The following is a 15,964-nucleotide window of genomic DNA, read 5'->3' on the forward strand; positions in this document are numbered from 1 at the left end:
GTTAGCTGTTTAGTTAAATAAAATTTGAAGGACATAGATGACTCTTCATTCCCAGAAAAACAAACTTCCCTTTCCTGAAGTTTTTCTTAACCAGCTCATATACTTCCTTTCTCAAATGTAGCATCTCTCCCCATAACCCAAGGCCACACATTACTTACTCATCCACACTTCGTCATGCGTTGAATGGATGAAGTGAAAGAGAGAGAGAAGACTGGAAAGGTAAGTTGAGGCCAGGTAATTATCTTGAAGGCTTTCCTAAGACTTCTAGGCTTGTAATTCTCAAAATGAATTTACTTTCTAATAGCATTTTTTAATTCATTTTAAAATATTTTAGGCACTGTGGTCTCATTCTATACTGGTATTCACAAGGTTTTGGATGAAACCAAGTTCAGTTAGAATCCGAACTTTAAAGAATCAAGTGATACTGTTGTACTCAATATTTGTAAAAAATTTATTTGGCATAGACAGTCAACGCAGTTTTTTGAGCACAAAAGTATGAGCTAAGATATGCTTTAGAATGTCACTTGAAATAAAAAAAAAACACTTTAGGAAATGATGGATTTGGGGAGTTTTAAACTTAAGACAGGAAGACAATGTAGAAGATAGTTACAACAGAACAAGAAAGAGTTAGTAAAGGTCTAAGTCAGGATAATGACAGGGACAATAGGAAGAAAGAGGGCGATTTGGTGACTGAACAAATTTTCCTGAGTGCTTGCCAAAAATCACGCGTTGTTCCAGGTCCTGTGTGTGCGGTAGAATAGAAAACAGAGAACATCACGTGCCTGGTAGAATAGGCAGGCATGTAATAAGTTAAATAGGATGATCTGGGGGGAACTTGACTGAGAAAGTGAAGGAGATAAAGATTCAGATCGTGCAGTGATCTTAGGAAGGGTCATTCCTGGTCAATGCCACTGGAAAGACAGAAGCGTGAAAGCCTCGGGCCTTGTGTTAGGTTCTGGGAACGGCAAGAGGGTCGCTGACGCTGGAACAGAGAATGAAGAGACTCGTGGGGACTTAGTTCAGCTGCACGGAGAGGTGTCAGATTATTGTGCATTCTTCTAAGACCTTTGGCTTTTCCTTTGCTTGAGATAGAAACCACTGGAGAATTTTGAGCACTGGAATGACAGCCTATTTTATGTTTTAATAGAATCACTCTGATTGCTGTGTTGATAAACTACTGGGGTCAGTGGTAGAGAAAGGCCGGTTTGAAGAGTATTGCAATAATCCAGTTGTCATATTAAGTTGTTTCCTAGAAGAAGAAAAATTAAGTAAAGGGATGGGATTCAGTAAAACAAAAATTTTAGCAAATGAGGTTTAGGAGGAAAGGTATAAGTAACGATTGTTAATCTACAGAAAGTAATTAGATGTACCAATTCCAACTGTAATTAGTTGAATAAATTTTATTCTAATTATAATCATGAAAATTTGAGAGATAAAATGGTTTTTATCACTGTGCAATGCTTTCTCAATCATGGCCTCAGGGTGGACACTCAAATATATGTTATATAGAGCTGGAAAATATCCTTTTTTTGTTGAATGCAGTGTTTCTAGGTGCTAAAGCCATGCTTGGGATTTAGAAGTAGTCACTAGATTGTGTTAAATAAAGATAGCTAATGAGAAGTAGGTAAACCAAGGACATGGACAAAAAGAAACGGTGTGCAAAGTGGTTCCAAATTAATAATTAAAAATCAACTTCAAATTATTTTAACTGGCTTTTTATGGTGTATTTTAATAAAAAGCAGCTCATGATATACCTTTAAAAAAAAAAAGAAATTTGAACGAACAGATTCCGTTTCTGATTTTCTTGTGATTAGTGAATGATGGTGCCATTAGCTGAGACTGGGAAGCAGGAGAAGGGGCAGCTGGAAGAACAGACAATTTCCTTCGAATACCTTGAGTTTGACGTTCTGAGGGACATGCAAGGAGAGACGTCCAGTAGCTGATAGATGTAGAATTGGTAAATGTTAGCAAAATGATCAAAGCCCTAGGAAACCATGTTCATAAAATTAAGTATTATCTAGATGATTGCAACACACTTACCTGCTTTTATTTTTTATTTATTTATTTATTTTGGTTTTTGGCTGGTGCTGGGTTTGAACCCACCACCTCCAGCATATGGGACGAGCACCCTACTCCTTGAGCCACAGGAGCCACCCACACCTACCTGCTTTTAAATTCACTCCTTTATGTTCAATCTCAGCAAACAGTACCAATCTCCACACATTAACTTAAGCCAGAAATACAGGTATTAGCTGTGATTATATTTACTCAAAAAATTCAATTCATTAGCAGCTCTGAGATCTAATACAAAAGCATAAAGTAATCTGTTTGCTTCTCTCCATTGCATCTTCTGCCCTTTGCTGATGGTCCATCGACTCTCACTCAGACTCTGTGGCAGTTCCCTAACCGACCTTGATGCTTCCAGGCTCGCCTAGTCACACCTGTACCCAACCCTCTCTGCCTTCGGGGATTTCTGCCGTATTTACAGTCCAGACTTCCTTCTGGATCTGGTTCTCCTACTTCCCAGACTTCATCTCATGCACATTCTCATTGGTTGATGACAGGGACGCTCCAGCATTACTGATTTTCTTTTTATCAGGCATGCTAAGCTTATCCGTACCTTATGGCTTTGTACTGTTTATTCTGGCTGAAATGCTCCTCCTCAGTCCTTGATCTAATTCTTATTGTTCATAACTTAACATAAATAGCACATAGAGACTTCCATAGCGGCCGATCAAGAGCCGTTAGGCAGTCACTGTCTTTCATATGACTTTATTTATTTTGGTAACTTTTTATACATAGCATTCAGCACTTGGCAACATCATTGTTGCTTGTCTATTTCTTGTCAGTCTTCTGCAATAAAATATAAACTCCATGAGTGTGAAGATGGAGTCTGGTTGGCTTGTTTTTTGCCCTATCTGCAGGGCTAAACCAGGGCCAAGCACATACTAGATAGTCAATAAATTTTGCAGAATGAATAAATTTATTTTATGAAAATATCTTTTATATTAAGTTTGATCTATTTCTCATACTATGGTACTGGAGTCTTAAATACCTTCAGATGCCAATGAATTCCCTTTCATGGGGAACTCCAAGGATGAAATCATTGACATGTGTGTTCAAGACTCTGGAATATATTTTATATTTTATATTCAAATTAAAATACATAAGTCTCTCTTCCTCTTTTATTTTTTCTGTCTTTCCTTTATCAAAATGCTACCAGTGCTTTTCCCTAGCTATTGAAATTATAGTAGATTAATTATCTTTATATGGGGGGGAAGACACACCATGATAAGAGATGGCCAGCTAACTGAATAAATTAAGGCAGCATCATAAAAACTGGTGTACCCATAGTTGCTGCTTTACTTCAAGCCATGAGTCACCTTATAGCATAAACTACCAAGTGTGACCTGAAGGGATCACATGAATAGCAAAGACACTACTATTAAGGGAAATTCCACAAGTTTAAGAGATTACCTCCAAAGAGTCCAGGAAAAGATCAGAACTCTTTTTAGGCAAAGCCAAATTAATTATTGCACAGGTTATAATTACAGTAACATGCACATCTGGCAAATAATTTTGGCAACCAACACAATTGTCCATTGCAATTCTTGAAGACAAAGCTCACATGCATGAATGATTAACAGAGAGAGAATTTAGTCTGTCTTTAGTCTGTCATCATACTTTGACAAGGAAACTTCTCAATATACTTTATGCCAATTTAGGAAATGTGTATGTTGAGGTCATGAGGATCTTATGTTAAATTTTAAATATTTTTAATAATTATGGCTTTACTTTTAAACATACATACTAAATACAATTTTTAAAATAATTGAAAGCTAAATTTTTGAGGATTTGAGATTGCTATGGTCTTGAATGTGTGAAGTTTCCTTAAAATTTGTATATTGACACATCAACCTTAAATTGATGGTATTAGGAGGTAGGGCTTTGGGGATGTGACTAGATTCTGGGGGTGAAACCCTCATGAATGGGATTAGTGCCCTTATGTAAGAAATAGCAAAGAACTCACTAGTCCCTTTCACCTTGTGAGGATACAGCTCAAAGTACCATCTAGGAACCACAAAAATGTGCCCTCACCAGCCACCAAATCTGCCAGGACTTTGGTCTTGGACTTTGGCTCCAGAGCTGTACGGAAATAAATTTTTGTGTTTATAAGTTATCCAATTTATTGTATTTTTTAAAAGCAGCTGAAAGGAACAACAACAGATATGGATTAGTGAGTAGAATTAAATATTTATGATTTGTCCTAAAAATGGTTTATTTTAAATTGTATTGTGAAGTATCTTTTTCTTTTTTTATTGTTGGAGATTCACTGAGGGTACAAGAAACCAGGTTACACTGATTACATTTGTTAGATAAAGACTCTCTTACAATCGTGTCTTGCCCCCAAAAGGTGTGGCACACACCAGGACTCCAACCCCTTCGCTCCTTCCCTCTCTCTGCTCTTATTTTTTAATCATCATTGCTACACTACTTTCCAAATATACTGTTGGAGGTGGACAGAACTTTCAAGTCCCTAGTTTAGGCTATCATTGTTCATATGAGGAACTTGTAAGATGTTAAATAACTTGTTCAATGTCAAACAATTTTTGGCAAAGCCCTCACTGCAGTTTGTACTTCTAGAATTCAGTTCAGAGCTCTTTATGTAGAACCAAAAAGGTAAAATTTATGACAATTGCTTATGTCCTAGTTGAGAGACAACATGATATAGGAGAAGGAGCTTCATGTTGAAATCAGGTCTACAATTACCTCTCACATCTGGTATCGTCAGATATTTATCTTTAGCCAGATTACTTAGCCCCCTTGAACTACAGTTTCTCCCAGCTAAAGGATCCACCATGAAGAGGCCTCTACAAGTATTTGTGGTGTATGTCTTTTAATCATTAAACATGATATAATTTCAACTTTATACATGACTCTTTGAACTGGAATATGAATAAGATATTTTACATCATTTGAAGTCTGAGCCTTTATGATTTCTAAATCTGACCATCCGAGTTCATACTTTCAGTTTATTGCTTCTTACCCTCTCCCGTGGAGACTGTTACTGCTGCATCATTCAAACTGCTGAAATGAAAGAGTTCTGTTCTGCTGGAGTGTTTTAAAAATCACTGAGAAAATTCACTGAGGCTTAAAACTCTGCAAGTGTGCTCAAATACCAACGCTGATTTCTTGTGTGACATAGAAAATATATGGAGGAAAATGTAGGGACAAGTGATGGAAAAGTAAGATAATATGACTGTAGTAGCTTTTAAATAGGACTAATGCAAAATAAGAATATTTTTAGGTTGCCAAAAAAAAAAAAAAAAGAAAGAACAAAAGCACTTTAACTTTTTGGCTTAATGCCAAAATTTCAGTTGAATATAATTTTTCAAAGTCATTTATAAGTAATTTCTTTTTCTTTCTTCTTTTTTTTTTTTTTAAGATTTCACGGGTGGTACACTTATTTTGTTAGGTGAAGTACTGTTAGCAAAATATTTGCTCCATATTTATCTGTCCTTTGCTATCTTATTTGAACAATGGTTACATGCTGTTAAAAGTACTGGGAATTAAGTGCAGCAACAATAGAACAAATTTTTGAACATAAATAATACCTGTGAAAAAGTCACAGCATCCTATGAAATCATTTAATTTAAAGATGTAAGTAAGGTTGACTTGAATCCAACAAACATATTTTTGTGCTGACCACTCTGCTAAAAACTAATATAAAAGTGAATAACACATAGTTCTGGACCCTCTAATTCTCAAATTAGTGCTGGAAAATTACCTGTCCCTCTACTGTGGGAAGTTCCTTTGCTTTTACTTTGAGATACAGGATGATTAGGAAACTTCTAGTCCTAATTGGTGTAAACAATAGAATGTAGGGGGAGCTTGGGTATTTTTGAAATTTATCTAATTATGAGTAGTTGAGGGTTACTCAAAGCCAATGTTCTCTGTATCATGTGATTGCTTTCTCTTAAAATATTCCTTTACTGTGACAGAAGACATGATTTTTTAAAGACTCTGACAAAGAAGCTAATTGCTACAGTAATACCCTACTGAAGGATGGCATTTTCAGGCTCAATTCAACATTCCTTCAAGTTACCTAAGAAGATCCTTGGGGAATTAGGGAGAACTTTGAGTTGTGCTCCTAAGGATACTAACTACTCAGATCATGGAACTAAAATTTGAGAAGGTTTAAAGCATGCTGTCTTCCTGATAGAATTTTTTTGAAACCAGACACATAAAAAGATGTTACCTTTTTGTGATTTGAAAAAAATAATAAGGATGGAAGAGAACACAAGTCAGCCACTCTATACTTTGATAGGAAATCCACAGGCAATCTGAGATGTGCAAGATAACTTTGTATCACAAAGATAGAGGGGTAATTGGAGAGGCTAAGCTTTTCAAGAGCCTCGGTCAAGGTCAAGAAGAGCCAGAACTCATGCAAAAGGGAGCCCTAGGGCCACAACTAACTACTAAATAGATCTCCAGAGGGCTGAATTACGCAGCTGGAGCACAGTATGTATGGTCAGGTTTAGGACAAGGGTCTTTGGAATCCATATTTTTAAAAAGAAAACAAACAGTAATAATTAGAATTTAACATGAAAGAAAGGCAAAAGAAAAAACAATGGCACTTTTACAGTAAAAGAAAATGGAACAGAATTTGAAACATTGGCCATATCTCCTGGGACAAAGGTTATGAAGTGATAAAAATGTATTGAAATTGGATAATGATGAGGGAGCAGGAGGAAGTGGAATTAAATTTCTAATTACAAAATTCATGTTTTTATGTACAAGTCTAGTCAATCATAATATAATACTCTGACTCACTCCACACATCAAGACATAGTGAATTTTAAAATACATTTGGGAGACAAAAAGCAATTCTTTAGAGTCTGCAATTATGAAAGAGGTAATTGTGCCGTTTTCAAGGGTTTAGCTATTATAAAAGTAAAGCTAAATTTGAAAATAGTAATTGAGTGCAAAAGTTAAGTTGCATTATAAGGTTTGTGTATTTTGTATTGTTTAAAACATAGATGAGAGACAAGGGTTCTACACGGAATGTTAAATATATTGAGTTCCTGGAGTAACTGAGCAGAAGAGAAGGTTCACTAGCTAATGTTCAAGGGCTACTGGAAAGAGAAATATGTGAGATTTCATTTTTAATTTTTAAAATGGCTCTCTTTAAGGAGAATTAGAAAAATGATGGTTCTGTAAAAGGCAACTTAAAAAATAATTCCAATTTAATGGTTGGCCACATACAGACAATGTGTAGTATACCACATAGTGAGACACGTGACTTTCTTTTCTGCTATATTTTGTAATTCTATGGAATTACATACCATTGCATGAATTAGTGACATAGGAAAAATGGGTCTAATAGTTACTCAGCCAAATATAGAATAAAGCATGCATTTAAACATACTAGAACATTAAGTTATTGTGGAAAAATACCATGTCAGCAGTTGACTATATGTTTTGATGCTTAAAACTTTTGGATTCTATAATACTTTGAAGGCATAGGATATTTTGTTCTGAGAAAGGCAAAACAACTTTTTTATATCACTTCTTTTATGTCCATACACAATGTGTGGTAGATATGAAGATACTAAAACTTAGGAGGGAAAATGAACCACGTCATTTTCCTGATGGAACTTTACTGAACCAGGCTTAAACTTTATTATGCATCTGAATCATTCCCCAGCTTGTCAAACTGCAAATTCCTTTGTTTCTGCATCTTTAACAGTTTCTGCTGGTCCACAGTCCACTTGGTAACAAGTCTCTAGGTCATATTTGTAAAATGAAGCAGGGGCCACAAGGTCTCTGACATCTGTTTGCTTATGTTCTATATCCATTCAAAGCTGACACTTTGGGGACTGGATTGGATTTGGTTTGTACTTCTGAAAAGATGTATTGTTTTGAAACACACCAGTACAGATGATAGTCACTGGCAGACACTGAGAATGCTCACCCAGTCCATGGGAGGGGGGCAGTTTTCTCCTAAGTATTTAATGCCTCACTAAGATGTTAGTTATACCACTTCATATTACCAGTGAGGTCTGAAATGGGACATGATTCGAAGGCACAAACACATATTTCGATATGTACATTTCTTTATTCCTTAGTATTCTTAATAGGTCTGAGTATTGCTTCCTTTAAATTGCATTTTATATATTATAAAACCCTGTATTCTAGCAAAGCCAGGAGGATGCAAACTGGTACTTTCTTGCTTTATCAGATAAACTCAGAGGTAAGTTGCCAAACGGAAGGGGACTATTCATCAGATTTTGGAGGAGGGGCTCAAATATAAGTGGAACTTTATCTAACAAATGCAGTCAGGGTAACCCAGTTCTTTACACCCACAATGAATCTCAACAATAGAAAAAAAGAAGTGAGAGGTTTGACTAATGACTATCATCTCTTATATTTAATGAGATGGACTCACTTTGATCAGATAGATATTCCTGACATAAAAATAGCAATTTTTTTTTTTTTAGAAAAAATAAAGAGCAAGGGGCCAGGGAAGGTAGAAGTCAGTCTCAAAACTTTATGTAGTGCGAGAAGAAAGAAGAATCTGAGACACGAGAAGCTGGGCGCTACCTACGTGGTTGCGTTGCCAAGTTTTAATACAAGAAAATTTGAAAAAAGTTGTGATTGGATCAGTATAGGCTGACTGATACTGAAGTAAGGAATGAGGAGATGGGAAGCACATTGGAAAGTCCACAATTGGGCAATTCTTTTAAAACCTGGAATTGAAAAAAAAAAAAAAACAACCTAGAAGAACTGTGGGTTTTGGTGTCCGAATTTAACTCTTTAGAGCACACAGCGTGGAATCTGGTATTTGATTTCTTACTTCTCAAAAAGAAAACAAGTAACAATAACAAATAGGATACAAAAGCTAAGAAAAAGAGAACCTACTGGAACAATCATGATTTACAGTATCATCAAAAATTAAAAGAAGTTATAAAGCCATCATTGTCTTCCCATAAGTAGTTTTCATACTCTTTCCCTATCTACCGGCTTGATGCTGCGACCCGTCAGGTTTAGGAGATGGCAGAGCCGTGGCGTGGAAATGCCCGAGCCCCTGAATCAAGTGGAGGACGCAGCAGGGACATCCACATAGAACTGCTGCATGACGGCCCAATACTCTTGCAGTCTGCTCAGCCCCTAATTTGGTGATGGTTTATTACAGTAGCCAGGTTATCTTAACGGTTAAAGAAATTTATATCGGAAGTTGGATGCTGCTGTAAATTTGTGGCAATGGCTTAGCAGACTGGTTGTTTGTAGTAAATATAGAAGGCCATAGAGCTAGAGATCCCTGTTCATCATGGCAAAAACATTTGCTAAAACTGTCACCTGTGATAACTTGGGAAGTAGATCAAGTGTGTACTAAGCCTATAGCTCTTAAGAAAGTTGTTGGAAAGAGCAAGGGTGTTAGGATATGCCGTTTGGTTTTTATAATACCAATGTGTTGGAAAAATATAGACTAATTTTCAAGCATAAACGATAGTGATTTTGCATGACTATGAAAATGGATCAATAGTTTCCAAAGTTCCAATGGTAATGAATGAGATGGAAGAGGCAGTGAGGCTATAAGGATCAGCTAGCCGCCCTCAGGTAAAGAAAAAAAATGTGACTCAGTTCTTGGACTATATAAGATAAAGACAATTACCCTTTTTAATCAAAGTCTATTATTTCAGCTGGCTTCAAAGGGGTATAAAATTGAGTGAGCTTCTTTTTGGGTGGAGGAAGGGACAGAGATTGGAGGGAAAGGCCTGGTGGTACGAAGAGCTGGAGGATGCTATCTAGAAAAGACTTGAGGGGTGGTTTCTGACCACTGAACAGACTGAAACAAAATAAATATGGTTTTTGAGGGACTCACATTTCTGTATTCTCAAGGATTAGGAGGGCACTGTATTGCCAAGAAAACCATGAGCTTAGCTAAAAGTAACTTGTGACTATGACCCAATCTTAATCTATAGTTCCAACTTGGCGTAACAGGAACCAGCCTGAATAGCTATGCAGCCTCAGCCCCTAAAGGTGGCAAACTTCCCTCCACCCTCCCCGTGGACAGAGCCAAGTGCTACTGAGTGCAATGGATAATGTGGCTCCTTCCAGGTAACTAAATCCAAGTCTAAGCAAAGAGCAGAGTAGAGAGCTCACAAGTGCTGTCCAGCAGTATCCATCATTCCTGAAGCAGGGATTTGAGAAGATGGTCTTATAAAGCATGTCTCATCTCTGCTCCATCACTGTACACTGGGTTGTTTGTATTTTCTGGGGATGCAGCAAGCTTGTCATTTCAGTCTATATGTTGTTATGCCACAGAAATACATTAGGACCTGAAGAAGAAGGCTGCACGTTACCTAAAGATCCTGGACTTCAAGATGAATGAAGCAGCCAGATTGGCCTCTCGTCTGTCTCCTTTATGAGGAGAATGAGTGTGTTCTAAAAATGGACAGAAAAATGCAAATGGATAATTGGTGTCAAGAATGAGGAATTGTCTAGCTATTCACCAAACCCATTTCTTCCTTTTCCTGGGCACAGATGAGATTATATTTCTCATGTTCTCTTGCAGGGAGGGGTGTACATTTGCGACTGAATGATAAACAGCTGAATGTAAGCATGAATGATTTCCACAATTCACAGGCATGACCTCAAAAATGTCACATACAGTGATGAGAAACTTCTTTGCAATTAACAGTGGGTTTAAAAACAACTTTACTTGAGTACTCTGGAGACTGTTGGCAGCTCTGATTTTATTTTTAATCTTGCTAATATACAGATTGATTGAAAGGGAAAATTAAAAAAATAGGAGAGTGATACCTTCTCCTCTCTTCCTCGGGAAGCCACATTTGTAGCTCTTGCCCTATCAAATAAAAAATTATTAATTAATTTATTTTTAATTTTTAACCTGTGCTGTTATGGCCTCTATTCCATTTTTAAGTTCTTCATTTTGCCAGGATACTAGATAATAGCATGCTTATAAGGTAATGTGGAGAGCAATATTGATTCCAATTGGTCTACCTGGATTAACATAATAATGGGTCAGTGATAAACTCTAGTATTCTTAAAAGTGCAACGCCAGCATAAGCACTAATGAGTCTTTGGAGCCATTATCATTTGCTCCCATTATTGTCAGACTGAGGCAAACTTTCAGGGAATGTAGCACTGCCAAGTCTACGCTGTATCTGCATTCCTGTCGTTGATATATTCCTACTTTTCTTGATAATTTCTCAAGGCAGATATCACAAAATGTGAAAGTTTGACACAGATACAAATAAGAAACATATTTTAGGAATTATACAAATGCATTTATATGTGATTTTATCTCTCTAATATAAATAACAAAAAAGGTCATGTTTTATTGTCTGTTTTAAAAATAACATTTTTGAAGACTTGGGAGTTGAATAGAATGTCAGAGAGATGATACTTGAGAAGGCTTCTCACAAGCCTATTAACTCACAGTAACAGGGGGGTTAGTTGATGAAAAAGTGAGAAGGGGAGTTCCCAGCAGTGCACCAGTTTATGGATGACTTGTGTATAAATTGAGCAAAAATATAAGAGCCAGAGAAGGAAACAAATGGACAATTGAAGAGAAAAAGTATAATTTTATAGTTGAGAGAACCTAGAATGGAAATCTTAGGTCCACATACTCCTAGATGGAAATCTGATTTTAAAGATAATAAATACCCAGTAATCCTAATGTGTACTTGTGCACACATACGCACCCTGTTGTGTAGCAACAGTTTATAATAAAATATCTATTCGAAGTGGCTCTCCCCCACACAGCAGAGGGACATCTTAACTTCATGCGATGTGACTGAAGTATCTACAAGTAATTTCCTCTTAGGATCCTCTTGTTGAATTCTAGGACTCTGGACCAGATGTTACCTTTTGCCACATATTTTCTTGATCAGTTGTTGTCAAGCAAGGTTGAGATGTGTTTGAGCATGAAATAAAGATGTCTCATTGACAATTTGGTTTAGGGAATTCACTTTCCTTTGCTTCTGGTCTTTCCTCTAGCAGAAATGTGGTTCCCTAGAGTTATTATTACTGAAGATGTATACATGAAGAAGTATCAAATCACCAGGAGTTTCTAGGGTCTTATTTAGGCAAAGATGTCACGGTCTATTAAGAGGATTAACCAATCCACTGAATCATCATCCCATTTCATCTAACATTGATGCAAACAGATGTAAACAATCTGGAGATACTATAGGTATATATAATCTAATCTTTCTTTTAGTCTCCTTGATAACTGCATCATGAAGGTAGGTTAATTATTAGCCCAATACCACTAGTGTGTTTTATGTGTATATGTCGTACTTATTATACCATCCCCCTTATGAATTGCTCTTTTATCATGACTGATAATTACTGTTATAATGATCACTGTACTAGTTGACCCATACCAACTACTCACTGTAGATACAAGCATTCATTGAATGCATGTGCAGAACATCGAATTCAGTTCATAATTTAACTTTTGCACACTAAGTTTCTGTTAAAATGACTCTCTTATGACTTAGGATTTCTTTACAGAAAGGGGTGAACCTGACAGCATTAGAAACTGAGCTCAAATCTTGGCAACAGAAATCCACACAGAGGAGGACTTTAACTGTGCTACATGCCCGTCAATGTCCTCCCCAATACTGTTATGTAAAGATGTTCTTTGTCAGGCAGATGTATTAATCTTCTCAAATTCTAATGCTACATATAATCCCATTATACTAGTTTGCTAGGGATTCTACTTGTACATATAATAAAGTATCACAGACTGGGTGGCTTAAACAACAGAAATTTATTTTCTCAGAGTTCTAAAAGTCTGAAATCTGAGATCCATGTGTTGGGAAGGTTGGCTTCTTCTAAAGGCCGTGAGGGAAGTGGCCGTTCCAACCTTCTCCCTTTGGCTTGTACATCACCATCTTCTCCCTGTTGTCTGTGTTCCAATGTCCTTTTACCATGCAGACACAAGATGTTGGATTAGGTGACCTCATTTTAACTTAACTATGTCTTTAAAGATCCTGTCTAGAAATAGTTATACTGAGGTCCTAGGGGTTAAGACATCAACATAGGAATTTGAGGGGAGGGTCGTAATTCATTCCCTAATATCCACATCCTGAGGAAATTTTTGACCTCTTAAGATGCATTTCTCTCCATTAGACACAGTGTACATGGAATATATAGACATTAAATACATTGTAAAAATAACCTACTTTCTGTGGACTTAGAATCCCAAAGTTATGGCAAAGCAATTTAATGGTACTATAATCACTGGACACAGAATTAATCACTCTTCCTCTTCTCACAACTCCCTCTTGTCTTTGCCATTGTCAAATAAACATTTTTAAGCAATCAATATTGATGAGTCAAACATACCAATGTATTGATATAGCAACTAAATTCTTTAAGCTTTAATCACCACGTGTGTTTAATTTACTGAAGATATCTACCAATTGTGAACTAAATAGACAACTATGAATAAGATGTCACTGAAAATACATTAAAACCTTTAAACACTATAGCCTGGAATTCTGTGCTCTGTCCTGGGCGTGCATTTGAAATGTGGCTTCAAGTCCTTTCCTTAAAGCACTGCCAGGCATAGAAAACAGCAAAAGGTAGAGAAGTTTATAATACTTCTCGATATATTTTTCCTTAAAGGAGAAAGTAAGCAGTAGGATGTAGCACTAGGCAGGAAGTAAAAATGAAGGGTAATCATGTGAAGAAAAACAATCGGACACGGTAATACTGTGCGAATAGAAAGCTAGATGCAGAAATAGGCCAATGGATACTCACAGTCAACCAATTCAAAACGGTTTTAAAATATGCCTTTTCTTTTAAAAATCAAAGCATCCCACACCTATGTAATGAAACTAAAATCTGAGACCCAAGCATCTTCAAAAGAAGTATGTTAAATTTTCTTCTCTGAATACAGGAGGAATTTAGTACCAAAAAATGCTATAAAGAAAGGAACCAGGGTGTTGATTTGGGATGGAAGGGAAAGAGTCCTACTCAGTAGCTTCATTGTCAAATGACCTGTGGTGGCTTTTAGATGACACAAATGATACCAGCAGTTATCTAAGGACAGTACCTACCCTGGAATATCCTTTAGTGGCTCTGCTGACTGACTCAATGGCTGAGGGAAGATGTGCCTGGAAGCACTTGTCAAAATTAATCTCAAAGGCATTGCGATGCCAAATCTCCCCACTGACACCTCTAGGAAATAGAGTACAATTTGGCTGTTGATTTTAACTTGAAGATGAAAAACAAAAACAAAAAGAAGAAGAAGGAAATATTCTCCAGCATAAGTCTTCGTTTAAGGGAGCCCTACAGCTTTTGCCTGACTTGACCCTGGTTTTATAGTTATACTACAGACATTTCAATAGGAAGGATTTCTGTTTACAATGTCCTGGGTTTAATGGTGCTGCTCATGAGAAAAATTACTTGCTGACCTGTTAACAGAGACAACTTAATAAGACTGACATATAGACAGTTTCTCTGATATATACTGTAGTCAGAAACAGCAAGCTAAATTTAAGAGCATCTAAAAAAGTCAGGGTGAATGATGGGATTTAGGCATAGAACCGGAATTATGAGCTTTCTGACACTACACCTATTTAACCATTTTTAAAGAAGCTCATGCAGATTATAACGTCAAGCTCTAATCACCATGGCAACATTTGTGCATCCTAAAGTCACTCACATGGTTATGAAACTTCTTGGTTTCACATTCTGGAGTCAGAGTTTAATCAGTTCTATATCCTATTGGGAATAAGAAAAGTAGGGGAAACATAAAAGGAGTCAGAATCCACCGCCAGCTGCAATCTGTCACTTTCATTTTCCTGAAGGCTAAATAGTAAAGACCTTTCCTAGACCAGAGATTGGGATTTCAAGCAAAATTTTATCTCTTTTGCTGGTTCCAATAAAATGCTGCTACCCTTTCTTAATATAATAGGAGATAACCCTTAGAAAATGTCAAAGAAATTTTCCTTCTCCTGTTCAGTTAAATTGTGCTATTTTTTCCAAAATACCATAGATCTTCAAATTGCTCGAGTTACTTAGTGAGGCTGCGATTAAACTACACAGAAAATATATAGTCTATTCTAGTCTAATCTCTCTCCCCATTTTACTTACCTATCATACATTTTTTGGGGGGTAATTTTCCCCGACTATGCCAATTAAGGTAGGACCATGAAATATACATAAGAGCAAAGAGGAGGTCACCATGACATTTTGATGTCATAGCATATCTTTCATTCTTCAAGCATAGCAGTGATGTAGGTAAGAGCCCATCCTAGATTTATGTCTGTGATTTAATTTTTGTGGTTAGCAGACAAAATATATTCCTACTTTACCATGAACCATGGTAATTCTAAGGATCTGAAGAAGCAAACTGATCAATTTTCTTAGAAAATCTGAAAAATGTTACTTTTTGTATAAATACACAAGCTATGTTTGAACTTGATAATTCTTATTTCAACTATTAAATTCTATGAAAAATTCTTAATTGCGGATATAAATAGGGTTATAGAACAGCTTTAACCTGTTACCTAATCATGAGGTTTCTGGAGAACCACCATGTGTCTGCAGTAGATTTATTCTAATAGTAAGTTTTCATTTAGGGGTTGGACATTTGAATCCATCCCCACTTCCCTCAAATGACTAAGTGACACATTTTACTGGTATCATCAATTTCCCTGAACATTGCTTAAGAATTTAATAATGATAGGACTTCCAATAATGGTGACAAAGACAGTAGGTGATGGCTCATTGTAAAAAAAATAAGTATAAAAATGGATAAAATTGTAAAAACAACAACAACAACAAAAAAAACTTCATCATTTAAGGGCAGTGGAAAGAGACTAAAGGCAGACAAGTTAGGAAGTTTTCTTTTTAAAAATTCCAAGAGTAGGCTGGCCCTGTGGCTCACACCTGTAATCCTAGTACTCTGGGAGGCCGA

This window comes from Nycticebus coucang, chromosome 23 (assembly GCF_027406575.1).
Source record: "Nycticebus coucang isolate mNycCou1 chromosome 23, mNycCou1.pri, whole genome shotgun sequence".
Classification (NCBI taxonomy): Eukaryota; Metazoa; Chordata; class Mammalia; order Primates; family Lorisidae; genus Nycticebus; species Nycticebus coucang.